The 16,575-nt window shown below is 49.0% G+C and overlaps 1 protein-coding gene across 6 annotated transcripts in view; it reads right to left on the bottom strand.

Moving 5' to 3' along the window:
- Positions 1 to 16,575, bottom strand: part of FRMD5 (FERM domain containing 5) — a 319,313-nt gene that overhangs the window by 57,574 nt on the left and 245,164 nt on the right. The gene's annotated exons all lie outside the window — the stretch shown is intronic.

The raw sequence follows: 16,575 nt of genomic DNA, 5'->3' as shown, positions 1-16,575 counted from the left end.
GCAGCCTGCACCCCAAATCTCTCATCCACGGCCCCACCTCAGAGCCCGCACCTCCAGCCAGAGCCCTCACCCCCCCCCCGCGCCCCCCAACCCTCTGCCCCAGCCGAGCCCCCTCCCACACTCTGAACCCTTCAGCCCCACCCCCGCCACTCATCACCTCCATATGGGTGCACATAACAAAATTCATTCCGCACATGGGTGTAAAAAGTCAAAGGGAACACTGGCCCTAACTTCTTTAAAAAGACCCTCATCTGACTGTAATTTTGTATGCCGCACGTCATCTCAAGGTACAGGCTTGCTGGGAAGTTTGGTAAAAATCAGACAGTTTTGAAACTGGTGTTCTGGAACGTTCTGAACACGTGGCTCTAGTTCCCTTCTTTTCTAGTACGTGACCACATTTCTTGGTTCAGAGAAATACGAGGTGGCCTTAATGGAAGGCAGAATCTGACCCAGTGAGGTGCTTCTGCGTACAACAGACGGACTGAATTATCAGCATTCAAAATGTTCCCTATATGTTTCCTCATCTGACAGTGATCACAGTATGAACTACCACCTCGTCTATCATTCATGATCATTAAGGCTGCAATTTAGTCATGGATTCTGTGACTTCCAAACACCTCGGAGACTCCAGCCAGCGCCGGCTGGGAGCTGTGGGGAACCCCACAGCTCCTGGCCATGGCGGGCGGCAGGGAGGATCCCCACCGCTGCCAGCCACCACGGGCAGCAGGGTCACCCCCATAGCTCCCGCTTCTCCTGGCCGCTGCAGGGGGCAGGGGGGACCCCCGCAGCTCTCAGGTGCCGCAGGCGAGACCCCTGCTGCTCCCGCCACTCCTGGCAGCTGCAGGAGGCAGGGGGGACCCCCTCTGCTTGGAACTGCCAGCGGAGGGGGACCCTGGAACTGCCAGCCCCGCCGCTGCTGCCCAAGCCCCCCATTTTGTCACAGGGAATGGGCTTCTGTGAATTTTTCATTCTTGCCTGTGACCTGTCCGTGACTGTTACTAAAAATATCTGTGACAAAACCTTAGCATTAGTGATTATGAATGCTGACAGATGTAGGCAGGCAGAGGTAGATCCCAGTTTTTGTTGTTTAGGCTGCTGGTATGGAATAGAAATGGAGGGACTAGAAATGGCGGGTTAGCAGAGAGAAATGCTGAGAGTAGGAATCTGGGGGAAAGGAGTTTGTGGAGGAGTTTAAAGGAGTGGAATTTCTGATGATCTGTGTGAATTACAGACAGTCCTGATGTTTCTGACACATTGAAATAGCTCATAACAGTGCTGTCACCGTGCGAATGCTCTGACAAAGAAGGAGCTGCCCTGTACACGTCTGAGCGCCATGTGTTGGCCTGGCTAGTGGGATGGGGTTTGCTGTACGAATTCATTTGGGGGGGGGTCTGTCTGGATACAGACAGAAAGGAGAAGAATGGCTGCAGATAGCCACCTAACAATGGCCAGAACTATTCGCTTTGATGGCTCTGTCTCCACCTCTGGCCAGTCTCCGAGACAGGCTCAGCCAGGGACTACCCAGGCCCTGCAAACACAGGAAAGCAAAGAACTCAGGTGGGTTTTACAAGGAGCACATCTGACTGCTCGAACGCCATGTCGCACTAGCAGAAAATGTATGGCACTCTAACGACACCAGCTAATGCACCCCTGAGATAAGTTGGCTTTGAAATCTTTAGATCTAATTAAATAAATAGCATATAATTTATTCAATGCATAACCAACAACTTGTTATAATCTCAGCAAACAACGAGGGGGGAATGTTAAGATTGGACCGGGGATGTAACGAGCCATCTTCTGAGATGTCATGAGCTGTAACCTCTATTTCCATCCAATACAGAAGAGGATTTCTCTATCCTCAGCTGCAGCAGCTGAATATTTGCAAAAGCTCCCGAATTAGAGGCTCTATTGTTCCACCTCTTCGAGCCCCAGCCATTTACTGATGCTATAGGACGTCATGGTTACATTAGGAGGGTCGCATCTGGTTTTTAGACATGTTACTTAAAACATGACCATTCCTTTGGGGGTATTTAAGAACTATCAGGTAACTGCTAGAGAGACAAGGTAGATGAGGTAACACACAGACCTCAAAAGCTGGTACCTTCCTGCAAAGGAAGCTGCTCCAATGAAAGATATGACCTCACCACCTGGTCTCTCTAATGTCCTGGGACCGACAGGGCTGCATATTGCACCTGGAGACAGCCATCTGTGAAAGCTCCGGGTGTAAAACATGTACACCAAGGACCCATGAAGGGGAAAAAATTAATAGTTGCCAATATACCACCACTCAGATCCGACTCCGTTGGCCAATACCACTTTGTTTAAATGCAAAATCAAAATCAAAGCTACTTTTTAAAATTCCGCATAAGAGGGAAGTGTAGTTGTTAACTCAAAAGAGGCCCAGAGCCCTTTGATTGCTGAATGAGAGCAGGCAGCTGCTGACAGCTCCTTGGTGAACGTTTACCCTGACATTGTAACTGCAACCAAATATCCACGGATCTCTGTTTGGGGTCTCGGCAGCACAGGAACTTAAAAGAAGGTGCAGACTTTCCTTTGGCTTCAAATCTACACCACAGCAAGTGAGAGAGGACCATCACCATGCCTTCCCCCGAGCTACTCCTCTTACACCACACTACACTGTTACCCCTTCTTGACACAGCTGAGACTTTTGCGGGCTAGCCGTGCTCACAGATGGGTTATTCTGCCATCCGCTGGCATCTTTCACTCATTGCACAGACAACGTCAGAGACGGGCCTATGGATCTCCTCGCCCTGGAACTTGGGGGAGCTCGGAATCTGGATCTGAATTTTTGGCCTTACCTCAAAACCTCATAACCACGTATAATCAGCAATTACTGCAGCTGTCACTAAGCTCTCACTTTTTTAATATCAAACCTGGAAGGCCTCCTATTGGCACACAGTGCATAGAAATGAAGCCATTTTTCATTCTAATCAAAAAGCTCTCAATGGACAGTACTAATTGCTTCTTGAAATCACGGGCAGGCTTCAGCACAAGACACTCCTTGTGCCAAGCTCAGGGGGGGATGGTGCTATTGGGGTGAAAGTTGGACAAAAGATGATCATGCTTGCAGCATTATAGGCTCATGTAGGCACTGTGTGGTCCAGCTATTTAGGGCATTATTTTTTATTGGACAGATCACCTCTAAATGCCTCTACAAACAAGAGCTTCGGAGTGTAATTAGAGAACGGCACAGTGCCATGGGGCGACCTCAGGCAAATAACACAGTGGGTTTGAGAACAGCTGACAATCCCGCACAAAAATCCCAGACACTGTGGCAGTCATTAAAGGCCATAAGATCCCCAATACAGGACAAGCCCACATGGGAGCAGGGAACATCACGAGTCTCCAGCGCACTGGTTCATTGGCAGGGCTGTGTATACCGCCCCCCACATCCCTTGGAGGTACATACCGTGACCCTCATCACTGTTCTATCCGAACCCTGATATCGCACCTGGGGTTGCCCCACGTTCCATAGAGCAGCGGTGCCCAAACCTTGCCCATCACGCCCCCCTTACCAGTCCTGGAATCTGTCCGTGCCCCCCGTTACTGCACAGTCGGCTCAGCAGAGGAGCTTGGGCTGAAGGCGAAGCTGGGGGCGGAACTGGGGATGGGGAAGGAGCTGGGGCTAGAGGGAGAGTTGGCCTGGGGTGGAGAGGGAACGAGGGCAGAGCTGGGCTGCGGGCGGAGCTGGGCTGCGGTGCAGCAGGGGGCGACGTGGAGCTGCAGCTGGGGGCGGAGCTGGGCTGGGTGGAGCAGGGGGAGGGGCGGAGCTGCAGCTGGGGGCGGAGCAGGGGGAGGGGTGGAGCTGCAGCTGGGGGTGGCGCAGGGGGAGGGGTGGAGCTGCAGCTGGGGGCGGAGCAGGGGGAGGGGTGGAGCTGCAGCTGGGGGCGGAGCAGGGGGAGGGGTGGAGCTGCAGCTGGGGGCGGAGCAGGGGGAGGGGTGGAGCTGCAGCTGGGGGCGGAGCTGGGATGGGTGGCGCAGGGGGAGGGGTGGAGCTGCAGCTGGGGGCGGAGCTGGGCTGGGTGGAGCAGGGGGAGGGGTGGAGCTGCAGCTGGGGGCGGAGCAGGGGGAGGGGTGGAGCTGCAGCTGGGGGCGGAGCTGGGATGGGTGGAGCAGGGGGAGGGGTGGAGCTGCAGCTGGGGGCGGAGCTGGGCTGGGTGGAGCAGGGGGAGGGGTGGAGCTGCAGCTGGGGGCGGAGCAGGGGGAGGGGTGGAGCTGCAGCTGGGGGCGGAGCAGGGGGAGGGGTGGAGCTGCAGCTGGGGGCGGAGCAGGGGGAGGGGTGGAGCTGCAGCTGGGGGCGGAGCTGGGATGGGTGGAGCAGGGGGAGGGGTGGAGCTGCAGCTGGGGGCGGAGCAGGGGGAGGGGTGGAGCTGCAGCTGGGTGGAGCAGGGGGAGGGGTGGAGCTGCAGCTGGGGGCGGAGCTGGGATGGGTGGAGCAGGGGGAGGGGTGGAGCTGCAGCTGGGGGCGGAGCAGGGGGAGGGGTGGAGCTGCAGCTGGGTGGAGCAGGGGGAGGGGTGGAGCTGCAGCTGGGTGGAGCAGGGGGAGGGGTGGAGCTGCAGCTGGGGGCGGAGCTGGGATGGGTGGCACTCGCTCCCTGCCCCCCGTGGAGGCTGGCCTGGGCCCTGTGCCCCTGAACAGCGCTCTGTGCCTCCCAAGAGGGGCGCACCCCACACTTTGGGGACCACTGCCACAGAGAAATTGTGAGGAGCATCACAGGAGCCTAAGCAGCTATGGACCCCCCACTGAGGGCTACTCACGAACAATCCTCCAGTATCGCTCCCCACAGCCCCCCCAGAGCCTGACCCCTGAGGATTAGGGGCAGAGGGGCTTCCAGGAGGTTAGGCCATAAAGCTGCGGCTCTCCCCCTGTGGCCAGTTTCTGGTGAGTTTGGCTACCTCCTGCTCAAAGAATGGGAACCTACAGGCCTCAGCCACCGTGCTCACTCTGAGTGCAACTCTGTAAATCTGGTTATTGTTAGTAACCGGGCTGGTGGTGCAGTGCTCCAGCCCTGCCTACTGCCAGCTCCCCACTCACTTATCCAGTGAGCCCTGCCAGCCATCGCCCTTTTACACAGCACCATGCCCTCAACGCCCCTCCAGGCGCTTTTCAGAAATATATGCTCAGAAACGGCGGTAGCTGGGGATGCACTTGCTGGGCTTATATTTGCTCCACGAAATGCAGGGAAGACAGGAGAGCATTTCCCATGACTGCAGGCACTGCAGCTCGGAGTCACTTTACAAGAGATGTACGCGGCGATGAACATGCAGATGTTTAGCTCTTGTGGCCGTCGTGCTAAAACCCCAAGACGTCTCAGCTTCATTGGGTCAGACAGGCTGGATTTTCTCTGATTCCATGTCCCGGTGTTGAGCTGTTGCTTCAGGTGTAAGCTTTCTCTTTCTATCAATCCACTCAAGGGATGGGCTCCTCACGAGGGTTTATTATTTTTACCTACGGTGCTTGCAATGGCTTCTGACCGAGCCATGCAAGGACGCAGAAGACAACCCCCATGCCTATGGGTGCACTGAAGAAGTCAGCGTGGCACCCATCAGTTGGGGAAAATAGACTGCTCAGCACACCTGCCCCGTATAACCTGTCCTTACCAGACATCATGCCCAAGGTGAGTTATGTAGGTAGAAGGCCAGACTGATTTCAACGGGGGGATGCTGATTTACATCAGCTAAGGAATACTTCGTATTTACATCAAGCGACAAGACTGAGTTAGCAAATATCCATACCGAAACCAAAGCCCTGCTTGACAGCAAATAGCACACAAAAACATCAGCAGATCTGGGGCAGGGAGACCCCACCAGCCCTAACCAGGATCTGCAGCCCAGAGCCCACCTCCTGCCCAGGGACTACAGCATTGTCAGGATTTCTGATTTGCACAGTTGTAACATTTTAGGGTGTTTCCATCATCTCAACACAAATCTCAGTTATTGTCCTTGTGTTTCAGCCCCACACAGCAGAGAGGAAGTCACCTGAAATACATGTCAGAGCCATACTGGCAGCTAGTTTCTCTGATTAGATCGCAAGAATTTGAGTAGTGAACAAATTGGTTTTAAATCCAGATTAGAATGAAATCCATCTCAGTGTGACAAGGGTGAATGGTCAAAAGTAAAAAGCATTCTCTGAACAACCTCAATCCGATCTCCTGCGCAAAGCGACACATAAATCCCCAAACTAATTGCGTCTGAGATTCTGGACACAGCTTGAGAAAGTGGAAAGGTCTCCATGCGTCTCCACCGTGACCAGGCTCTGTTTCCTACGTGAGGGAAGCGTTGCTGCACACAGAATACTCCCTAACCATGGGCCAGATCCCAAGATCTAGCCTTGAAGTGCCTGGTGCAGCTCAGGGAATACAGCTTTGGGAATACAAAGGTGATTTCGTGCCACCGTTCCCTTCCCCTGGTCCTGGGGCCAGTTCTCCAGGCTGCTCTGCACTAGGTCAGCTGCCCACAAAGGACCATTCTGGAAGCCATGAATTGCTGAGACAGAAGGATGCCATCTGATCCCCCTTTATCTGGGCTGCATCTCCTCAGCTGGAGAAGGGCACAGGAGCAAGGATAGCATCCCTGGCCGGATTTCCCCTCTAGGAGGATCTGTCAGTGGCTCTGGTTGACATGGCACCATGCAGGCTGAGGTGTTAAATGACTATTTTGCTTCATTCTTCACTCAAAAGGTTAATTGTGATCAGATACTTAGCACAGATAGTATCAATAGCAAGGGGGAAGGAACGCAAGGCAGATGAGGGTAAGACTAGGTTAAAGAACATTTTTCTAATTTCGGCATATTAAAGCAGGTAGGACCTGACAAAATTCATCCCAGGATACTTAAGGAACTAGCTGAAGCAATCTTGGTATTGTTCACTTGTTTGTTATTGTTAGTGATCACTTTGAGAACTCCTGGAGGATGGGCCAGGGCCCAGAAGACTGGAGAAGGATAAACATAGATCCTATCTTTAGAAGGGGAACAAAGAGGATCCAGGAGTTATAGACCAGTCAGCCTAGCTTCGATACCTAGAAAGAGACTGGAACAAATCAGTAAACCATCAATTTGTAACCACCTGGAGACTAACAGGGTGACAGGGAATAGCCAGCATGGATTTGTCAAGAACAAATCATGCCAAACCCACCTAATTTCCTTCTTTGTCGGGGTTACTGGACTAGTGCCCAGGGGAGAAGCAGCAGATGTGATATATCATGATTTTAGTAAGGATTTTGATACAGTCTCACAGGCGAACTGTGGAAATGTGCTCTGAATGAAATTGCTATAAGGGGGGGTACATAACTGATTGAAAAAATGTACTCAAAGGGTAATCATCAATGGTTCCCTGTCAAACTGTACGGAGGTGTCTGGAGAGGTCCCACTAGGGTCTGTTCTGGGTCCAGTTCTATTCTATACTTTCATTAATGACATAGATAATGGAGTGGAGAGTACGCTTATAAAATCTGCAGATGACACCAAGCTGGGAAGGATTGCAAGCGCATTGGAGGGCAGAATTAGAATTCAAAATGACTCACAAATTGAAGAATTGATCCGGAATCAACAAGATGAAATTCAGTACAGACAAGTGCAAAGTACTGCCCTTAGGAAGGAAAACCAACCGCATAACTACGCAATGGGGACTAAGGGGCAAGGTGGCAGTACGGCTGGAAAGGACCTGGGGGTGCGAGCGGATCCCATGTTGACTATGAGTCAACAACGTGATGCGTGTGTGAAAAAGGCTAATAGTGTTCTGGGGTGTATTACCAGGAGTGTCTTACGTCTGACATGGAAGGTCATTGTTCCACTCTGCTCGGCACTGGAGGGGCCTCAGCTGGAGCACTGTGTCAAGTTTTGGGCATCACATTTTAAGAACGATGTGGACTAGCTGACCTCTCGAGATCCTTCCCAGCTCTATGTTCTATGATTAAGCTGAGTAGGAGATTGCCTTATGCAATGGGCTGAGTATCGGGCCCAAAATATTATGTTAAATTGGAACATTCCAGTCCCCTTTGAGGTTCAGAGCTAGCACAGATTTAACCGATTACAAGTGACTTCTTGCATCTAACGTCTACCAGTATTTAAAGGAGCAGGTTTTTAACAAAGAATCTGTCTGTCTGAGGGTTTTCTTTAGCTCCCTTCATTGTCATTTGCAAGTGCTTCCCAGACAGACCAGACCTGCACAGTGAAGTCCCTAGTGACTTCATGGAGCTTCCACTCTTCCTCTTTCCCTGATTGCAGGAAGTTCTCTGCCTATTAGTTCTCTCTTTGCACAGAGAAAAAGGGTTCCCAAAGGAGTGTTCACACCTAATGGACAGCACTGGACTGGGATTCAGGAGACCTGGGTTCTATTCCTGACTCTGCCATTGGACTCAAGGGGAACTTGGGCAAGTCATTTCATTTGCCTCATTTTCCTCATCTATAAAATGGGGATAACTATACTGACCTCCCTTGTGAAGTGCTTTGAGAGCTACTGATGAAAAGTACCAGATAAGAGCTAGGGATTATCATCTTATTTTGATATCGCTGAGGTAGTTCAGATATGACAAATAGAAAGTATACCATTATTGTCTCCTTAGTGCTTAGATATCATGTGGTGGGGATTAGCTATAGAGATCATAAAGGTTCTCAAAAACTGTTGAATAAAACATTGAAACATGACGGACATATAAAGAACAACTAAAACACAGGCCAGTAACAATCAGTACTTCATAAATGTGCGCATCCAGACATGTGGCAAAAGGAAAACACAGCATATGGATTAAAAGCCTTCCTGATCAGACTACAAATTACCATCAGGAAGTTAGCTGAAAAAAAGGGATTTGGGAAATTACAAATTTGAATTTAATCAATTCAAAAATTGTGCTGGATGAGAGCAAAGCAAAGGGAATGCATGATTCCTATGGTATGCAGGTGTGAGCTTTTCACTTCCTCTGTTATGAGCTCCTATTGGAGTTATTTGGGTGACATTTTATTACATTTCTATTATATTGCACTTGGGTAACATTTTAAAAGGTACCCAAATGACACAGACTCTATGTCCTACTGATTTTCAATGGGATCTAGGCTCCTAAATCACATAGACACTTTTGAAATGGTTACACTTTGTCTTTTTTGCTTTGCTTGGTGCCCTGAGCACTTTGGCTGGATGGGAAGGGATTAGGGGAAATGCTATTAGGGTTTCTTGTTTTCTTTACACATTCTGAAGCAAATAAACTAAGATTGTGATGTAGCAAAAAAAAAATATGAAAATAGAAGTCAAACATATAAGTCACAGAAAGAAAAGGGTCCACATTAATATAAATTAAATGTAGCCTTTTTAAAACCGTAGATTAATTATTAAATGCACCATCTGTGATGTAGCACTGTTCCTGTCAAACGACGAATCTCAGGGCAGCCCAATATGATAAATGCTTTCTCACAGCACAGTCCCGTTTTAATTTTCCTCTGATTCACATCTAATGTTAATAAATCTCTATAAACCTCTGGGAAGAGGAAGGGATTGGCAGAATGGAATATTCCATAAAGATTTAGCATACTGTACTGAGACGGGATTTGTGGGTCACTGGGAATGGAGTTAAGTCACAAAGAGATTTTGATGATGATGATGATTTTGCAGAAAAGAGATTATCTTCACTGTCAGACTCTTTTATATTCCACTCCCATGATTTCTGACTCCTACGGATAATCGAAAAAGAAACTTTACACAGGCCACGCAACTGACCATTCCCATAGTTCTGCCTGCTTGTTGAATACATTCTTCAGTCAGAGGCTAGGTAAAAAGCCAAGTGATTTATATGTTTAATTCCCAATTTTCTTCTATTATCTATCGACTCCTAAGATTTAACATATTCACATCTTCTCAAAGAATTTGTTTTCTTTAGAAATGAGTTTGCCCCCGACAAGATTACGCAGCCACTTCCCCTGCTGGAATGCTCCCAAACTGCTAATGTCACTGGTGAAATAGTGTTAGAGTCCCCTAGCACCTTACACACACACACACACACACAGTGACAGTCTGAGGATAGGTCCCCCTGTCAAATCAGGCAGGCAGGCAGACACACACACTTTTTGAAGTACACAAAAAGGGAACAGTTTTATTTCAGTAAGAATATTTTACATCAAAGCTTGTCCCTCCCTGTGTCGGAGTAAGGACCTTAATGCTCACACACACTTGCAAAATCCTACCTGCTCAGGTGAACTCCTTTAATGGCATAATGTCACAAAATAAACCAGGAATAAAATGAATGGTAGAAAATTAAACATTGTGTGCCTGGTTCTGATTTAAACACCTCTAACAGTATAAAGGGGACTTAAAGTGGGTGTGAAAATAGGAGTGATGTAAATGGGCCTCAGGCCTGGTCTACACATAAAAGTTAGGTCGACATAGCCCTGCGCTAAGGGGTGTGAAAAACCCACACCCCTGAGTGCTGTCACTATGGAACCTAACTCCCGGTGTAGACGCAGCTAGGTCAGTGGAAGATCACCTCTGTCAACCTAGCTGTGGTCACGTGGGGAGGTGGAGTTCCTGCACGTTCCTTCGGCCGCTGTAATCCGCATCTCCAGTACGAATTTACGCGGCATGCCTACGGCACACAGCTATGCTGCTATAGCTCTGGTAGCACAGACATGGTCTTCGAGTAAATGAGACTTGGGCCCTGTGCTTTTCCTGAGTGAGCACCGTCCCATGGCACGTGTACCATTTCCTCCTTTTGCCACCTGGGCTGAGGCACTGCAGCTGGCATGCAGCGTACAAAGAGGAAACCGAGGCAAAGCATGGAAGAAATCCAGGGGCACCCTCACAAGGATTCTGAAGTTACTCAGTTGTCTCCATTACCTTGGCCGTGTTTCACCAAACCAAGTTACAACCCCGTGCAATCAGAGCTCGTTACAAAACATGTACTTCGCACCGCAGCGTTCCAACAGGGTCCCGGAGACTGAGTCAGTGTCTTCAGCCAAGGAGGTAGGACTGACGAGAGAAAACGTGAATCCGTGTCTCACAGGGAGAAAGGGGGAGTCCCAGACAGATGAGGCAGCACAAGCAAAAGAGGGTCGGCGCTAGGGCACAGACCAAGGCTGGAGGGGCAGGTTCAGGAGTGTGGATGGAGGTAATCACGTCAGCGCGGGGGAAAGCAGCAAGTCTGTGGAGAGTTTTGAAAATGCCGCAAAGCAATTGTGAACAGGCCCGGGAAATGGAGAGGAGGCTGGCGAACGTGCCCGAAAGGGAGCAGGGAAACAATTGTATCATGATCCTGCTTCCTGAAATTCACAGGAAAGGCTTCTAAAGGTGATGGACGAAGGCCTGGAGAAAGATTTCCACAGAGGCGAGATCAAGGCGACGTCTCTCTCTATCATCACCACCGTCCGGAAACGTTTATATCAATGAATGATACTGGCAGAGGCTGGCTACAGGGACTGCTGCTCCAAGTACCAAGCCGCAGTCACACGAAATGAAAGCTCATGGTCCCAGTGACGTGTAACATTAATCTTCCTCCGGACTCTGAGGACCAACAGCCGAGCACTGGCTTGGATCAATGACACGTAATAATTAATTAAAATGATGATTTAAAAATAACAAGTTCCAAGACACTGAGGGCTTGTCTACAACTTAAGCGCTGCAGTGTAGACACTACCTACATTACAGGAGGGGTTCTCCACTGGCAGGGGTAATCTACCTCCCCAACCTAGTGCCGTCTACATGGGGACGTAGGTCATCTTAGCAATGCTGCTTGGGGGGGGCTGGATTTTTCACACCCCTGAGCAACGTAGTTAAACAGACCTAATTTTCTAATGTAGATCAGGCCTAAATATGGGATGGATTCAAAATTCTTGTGTCTCTCGTTAACACCAGCCAGAAGCATCACACATGTGCAGATGGCAGTGTCTGGATATGGCCAGAGAGCCCTGAGTTGAGGGTCCATCTACACAGCAGCTGGGGGATCAGAGTCCCAGCTCAGGCAGATGTACACACAACCGCTCTGCTCAAGCTAGCACTTCAAAGCAGCACCATGGCCACAGCCAGCCCGGGCAGTGGCTTGGGGTGGCTGCCCGAGTGCAATCCCCTGCTGCCCATGCCGCTGTGGCCACGCTGCCATTTTTCGTGTACTAGCTCGAGCCGAGCCGTTGTGCGTACGTCTACCCAATCCAGGAATGCCACCTCCCAGCTGTCGGGCAGACACACCCTAAATGTGATGGCCATGAAGTGGGAAGAAGGGAGAAAGGGGAAAGTAATTGGGAGGCTTTCAGTGAATTCTCTATAGTCACCATCACCAGACACTGGACAACCTAATCAAGTGGAGTTTGAGAGACCAAGAGGCCGAAAAACCACGTTTGTAGAAGTACAGATCGTGTAAGTTAATGGGCCTGATTCTGCTCCCTCTGAAGTGTACAGGAGTCCTGACGCTGACCTCACTGGGGGCAGGACGGTGATCAGTGTTTGAATATCGAGGAGACTCCATCAAGTGGTGCCACTAGATACCACAGAGACGGTCATCAGAACATAAGAATGGCCAGACTGGGTCAGACCAAAGGTCCATCCAGCCCAGTATCCTGTCTACTAACAGTGGCCAATGCCAGAGGGAGTGAACCTAACAGGTAGTGATCAAGTGATCTGTCTCCTGCCATCCAGGTCTCTGCAGGATGCCTCTGCTCTGTGCCAAACTGGATTTAATCCTTAGGTCAAATATCCAAATTACTTCATGGATAGTAAAGTCACTGACTTAAAACCCGAGGTGTGTGGAGAGGGGGCATTCCATTTCAGGGAGGGATTCAATACTCCAGAATTTTGTCTCATTCCAATTTGGAACAAAAACTAAACATTTCAGGATTCCTTGTGAAGGGGATGGAGCCCTTGCTGCTGGGCAGTCCACCTTGTGGGCTGCCCCAGAGCCATGGACCCTCGGAGCCCTGGGGTCACCTCTGGGGCAGTTTGGCATGTGGGCTGCCAAGAAGCCGGCCAGCATACTGGCAGAAAATCAGGGAGGTCTGAAAACCTGCCTGGGAAGGCAGGGTTCCGATGGAACTCCACTGAAATCAAACCATCTCCGTGAAACGCCTGGATTTCAACAAAACTGGCACATTCCCATTAAACATTTTTTTCCATCAGAATTTTTCCAACGAGCTCTACTTGACGTGTTTATTCCTGTATCAAGCACCCGCAAAACTGAGTCTCACAAATGTGATAAACTGGAGATAGTTGTTAGCGCAGGAGAAAAACAACCCTTCCTGCTTCTAAGTAAACCAGCGTTAGCTCTTCTGGAACTGTGAGAGCATCCTCCCTCTGTGTCCGACACACCATCAATTAATCAGCTTTTCCTCTCGAGGGAACAAGAGCTGAATGGGCAGGAGGGGAATACCTCTGGAATTCTGCTGATCGGAGTCTGATCACTCATAGATAATAAGGCATCTCCTCCTCCTTAAATTAGGTAGCTGATCAGACTGGGCATCAGTGGAGAGACCAGTCCGATTTTATTTAATTATGTCAGTATGATTCCCCTTTTCTCATTTTTCCCAGGGCAGCAGGCCCCAGATTGCACCAGCCTGGTCATGCTCTCGAAGCGAAGAGAGATCATTTTTATTTATTACACTGCATCTCTCTTGCTGCTTCCATCTCTTCTAGTAGGAACATTAACGTGGATGCTGGCCAGAAAACTACCCAAGTGAACTCTATTTAGCTAATAAGGAAATGTCAGAGAAACTCTCTTAATGTCTCTGCTCTTCTTATGTGCTGGTGGCACATTGTACGGTCTCTTAGCGACTCTCACGCATTCAGCATCAGGCTATCAGTGTAATTGACTTCAGTGTTTTTTCCACTCTGGCTACAATCACACAGTCAAGGCTCCTGATTGCAATTTGAGATAGCACCAGAGTGCAGGGTCTCACTGTCTCTGCTGGATGTTTGCAAGTGTGACTGTTAACTAGCCTTCTTCTGTAGGCATCCAGCACCCTATATGTCAACAAAATATCCTGGCCACAGGGAGCCTGACGGCTTGCAGGCTTTCTGACTGTTGTTGATTTTGCTTATGTTAGAGTCAGCTCCCCTGACCCCTCAAGGGGTGTTGAACTCTGTGGTACCCTGGGCATGCTGAAAGGGATCAAATAAGTTTAAACCTGTTTTAACGAAGTGTGGTTGAACTCACTTTGGCTTTTTCTCTGCTAGGAAATGGACCCTAAGATTTCCCACTATTGCTAATGCTGCTTCATCTCCGTCCGTGGCAGCAAAGACGGGCGCGCTGAGGCAGACGAGGTGCTGGCAGCTGCTGGAGTTTGACGTGTCAGGTTGTGGGGTAGGCCTGCTTTCAGCGGGCAAGCGGGAACAGCCTCTAAAACGCTGGCGGCACCTCCAGGCTGCTCTCAGCTCTTCAGCAATGGCAGAAACTAGCACTCCTAGGGATGCTCCCACCGACGGAGCTGAGCAGCTGATAGCAACAGAGGGAAAATCTAAGGACAAAAGGCTAATGTAAAGAAGGCCTTTGAATGGGGGAGTCCACCAGAGTTTGGGGCTTAGCAAGTGTTGAACTTGGTTGATCCTATCAATGGAGTTCAGCACAGCAAGAGTGGGCAGAGGTGCCCCACAGTCGAACAGAACAGAGTATTCAAGTACAGACAGAGCTGAAACGCCTCCGACTGTCTCACTATCTGCCTACTCTCAATACTTACATGGTACTACAGTATCTGAGCAACTCCAAGCTTCAATGTATTTACCCTCACAGCATCCCTGCGAGGAAGGGCAGTGTTGTTATCCCCAGCCCAATTCACAGAGGGGGAACCAAGGCACAGAGAGGTTAAGTGACTTGCCCAGGGTCACACACTGTGGCGGAGATGGAAATTGAAGCTCCCACCTCCCAGGCTAGTGCCCTGACCAGTGGCCCAGCTTTGATTTTTGTACTGGTGTTCTCAGCAATGTTTGGTACTAGTGACACCCTGAATATCCACCTCCGTAGCAAGGCGACAGCTAGAGAATTACTCCTTGGGGACGGGCTAGTTTTAAGTGGATGTGGGAAATAAACATATCTGAAAGGGACAAGCATAAGGGAGCCTAAAGGAGAGTAACATGTAAAGTACAGCTCTGCTATGGGGAATGCCAATGCTGAGGCAGGAAAGACAAGGGCTACTAGGTTAATATGTGACAGTTGTTTTGCAAACCAAGAAAACTGAACTGACAAAAAGAAAAGGAGGACTTGTGGCACCTTAGAGACTAACAAATTTATTTGAGCATAAGTTTTCGTGAGCTACAGCTCACTTCATCGGATGCATTCAGTGGAAACTGACAAAGTAATTCATTTGTCCCAACTCTGCACTGGCCTTTCTCTGTAGTAAGGGCTAACTGCTTCGTAAATCCAAAACACACGGCAAGACAATGCCAGTGAATGGGGCAGGCAACCCATCCCAACAGTAGCACTTTTACTAGCCACTGGCAGGCATGTGTGCTGTATAAATTCACTTTAAATAACTGGAAGACCCCCACAGAGTAAAGACACTGACGTCATGTACATATTCGCTGTCTGCTTTACACTGTTGCACATTCATAAACGTGCAATGGAATTCTATGGGGCACATCATAGCTAAATGAAATGACCATGTTACCAAAGTCAGTAAAAACCATTTTGTAAAGAAAACTAAATTATGGGCCAGGGAGCGATGGGAATTGAGCCCATCTGTGGCAGATCAATCCCTATGGATCTCTCTCACATATTACTGACCTTGTCATTTCCTCAAAAATAAATGTTGCTACAAAGGATAATTAAACATTGTCCTTTCATTTGTCTTCATTTAAATTTACTTTCCTATGCAGTAGAACACCAGAGTTACAAACTGACCAGTCAGCCACACACCTCAGTTGGAACCAGAAGTACACAATCAGACAGCAGCAGAGACAAAAAAAAAAGGCAAATACACTACACTGCCATGTTAAACATAAACTACTAAAAAAATAAAGGGAAAGTTAAAAAAAAGTTCTGACAAGATAAGGAAACTATCAGAGTGGTAGCCGTGTTAGTCTGTATCCATAAAAACAATGAGGAGTCTGGTGGCACCTTAAAGACTAACAGATTTATTTGGGCATAAGCTTTCGTGGGTAAAAAACCCACTTCTTCAGATGCGGTTGCATCTGAAGAAGTGGGTTTTTTACCCACAAAAGCTTATGCCCAAATAAATCTGTTAGTCTTTAAGGTAAGGAAACTGTTTCTGTGCTTGTTTCATTTAAATTAGGACGGTTAAAAGCAGCATTTTTCTTCCGCATAGTAAAGTTTCAAAGCTGTATTAAGTCAATGTTCAGTTGTAAACTACAACCATAATGTTTTGTTCAGAGTTATGAACTTTTCAGAGTTACGAGCTACCTCCATTCCTGAGGTGTTCGAAACTCTGAGGTTCTACTGTAGTTTCCTTAAATACTCTGGTGGCTACATTTCTTAGCAGCACCCAGAACCAAACCTTTTATGCCATTTTTAATCCAAGCAAGCAAAGGGACCGCTAATCAGGCCTATCCCTTGAAGAGGGCCTGCAAGCCACGTACAGAACATGTCACTATCGCATGGCCCTGCAAATGCCATGTGAGGCATTATGATAGCAAG

The sequence above is a fragment of the Chelonia mydas genome, chromosome 10, assembly GCF_015237465.2.
Source record: "Chelonia mydas isolate rCheMyd1 chromosome 10, rCheMyd1.pri.v2, whole genome shotgun sequence".
Taxonomy (NCBI): domain Eukaryota; kingdom Metazoa; phylum Chordata; order Testudines; family Cheloniidae; genus Chelonia; species Chelonia mydas.
Note: the sequence above shows the minus strand (reverse complement) of the source record. Positions and strands in the feature narration are given on the sequence as shown.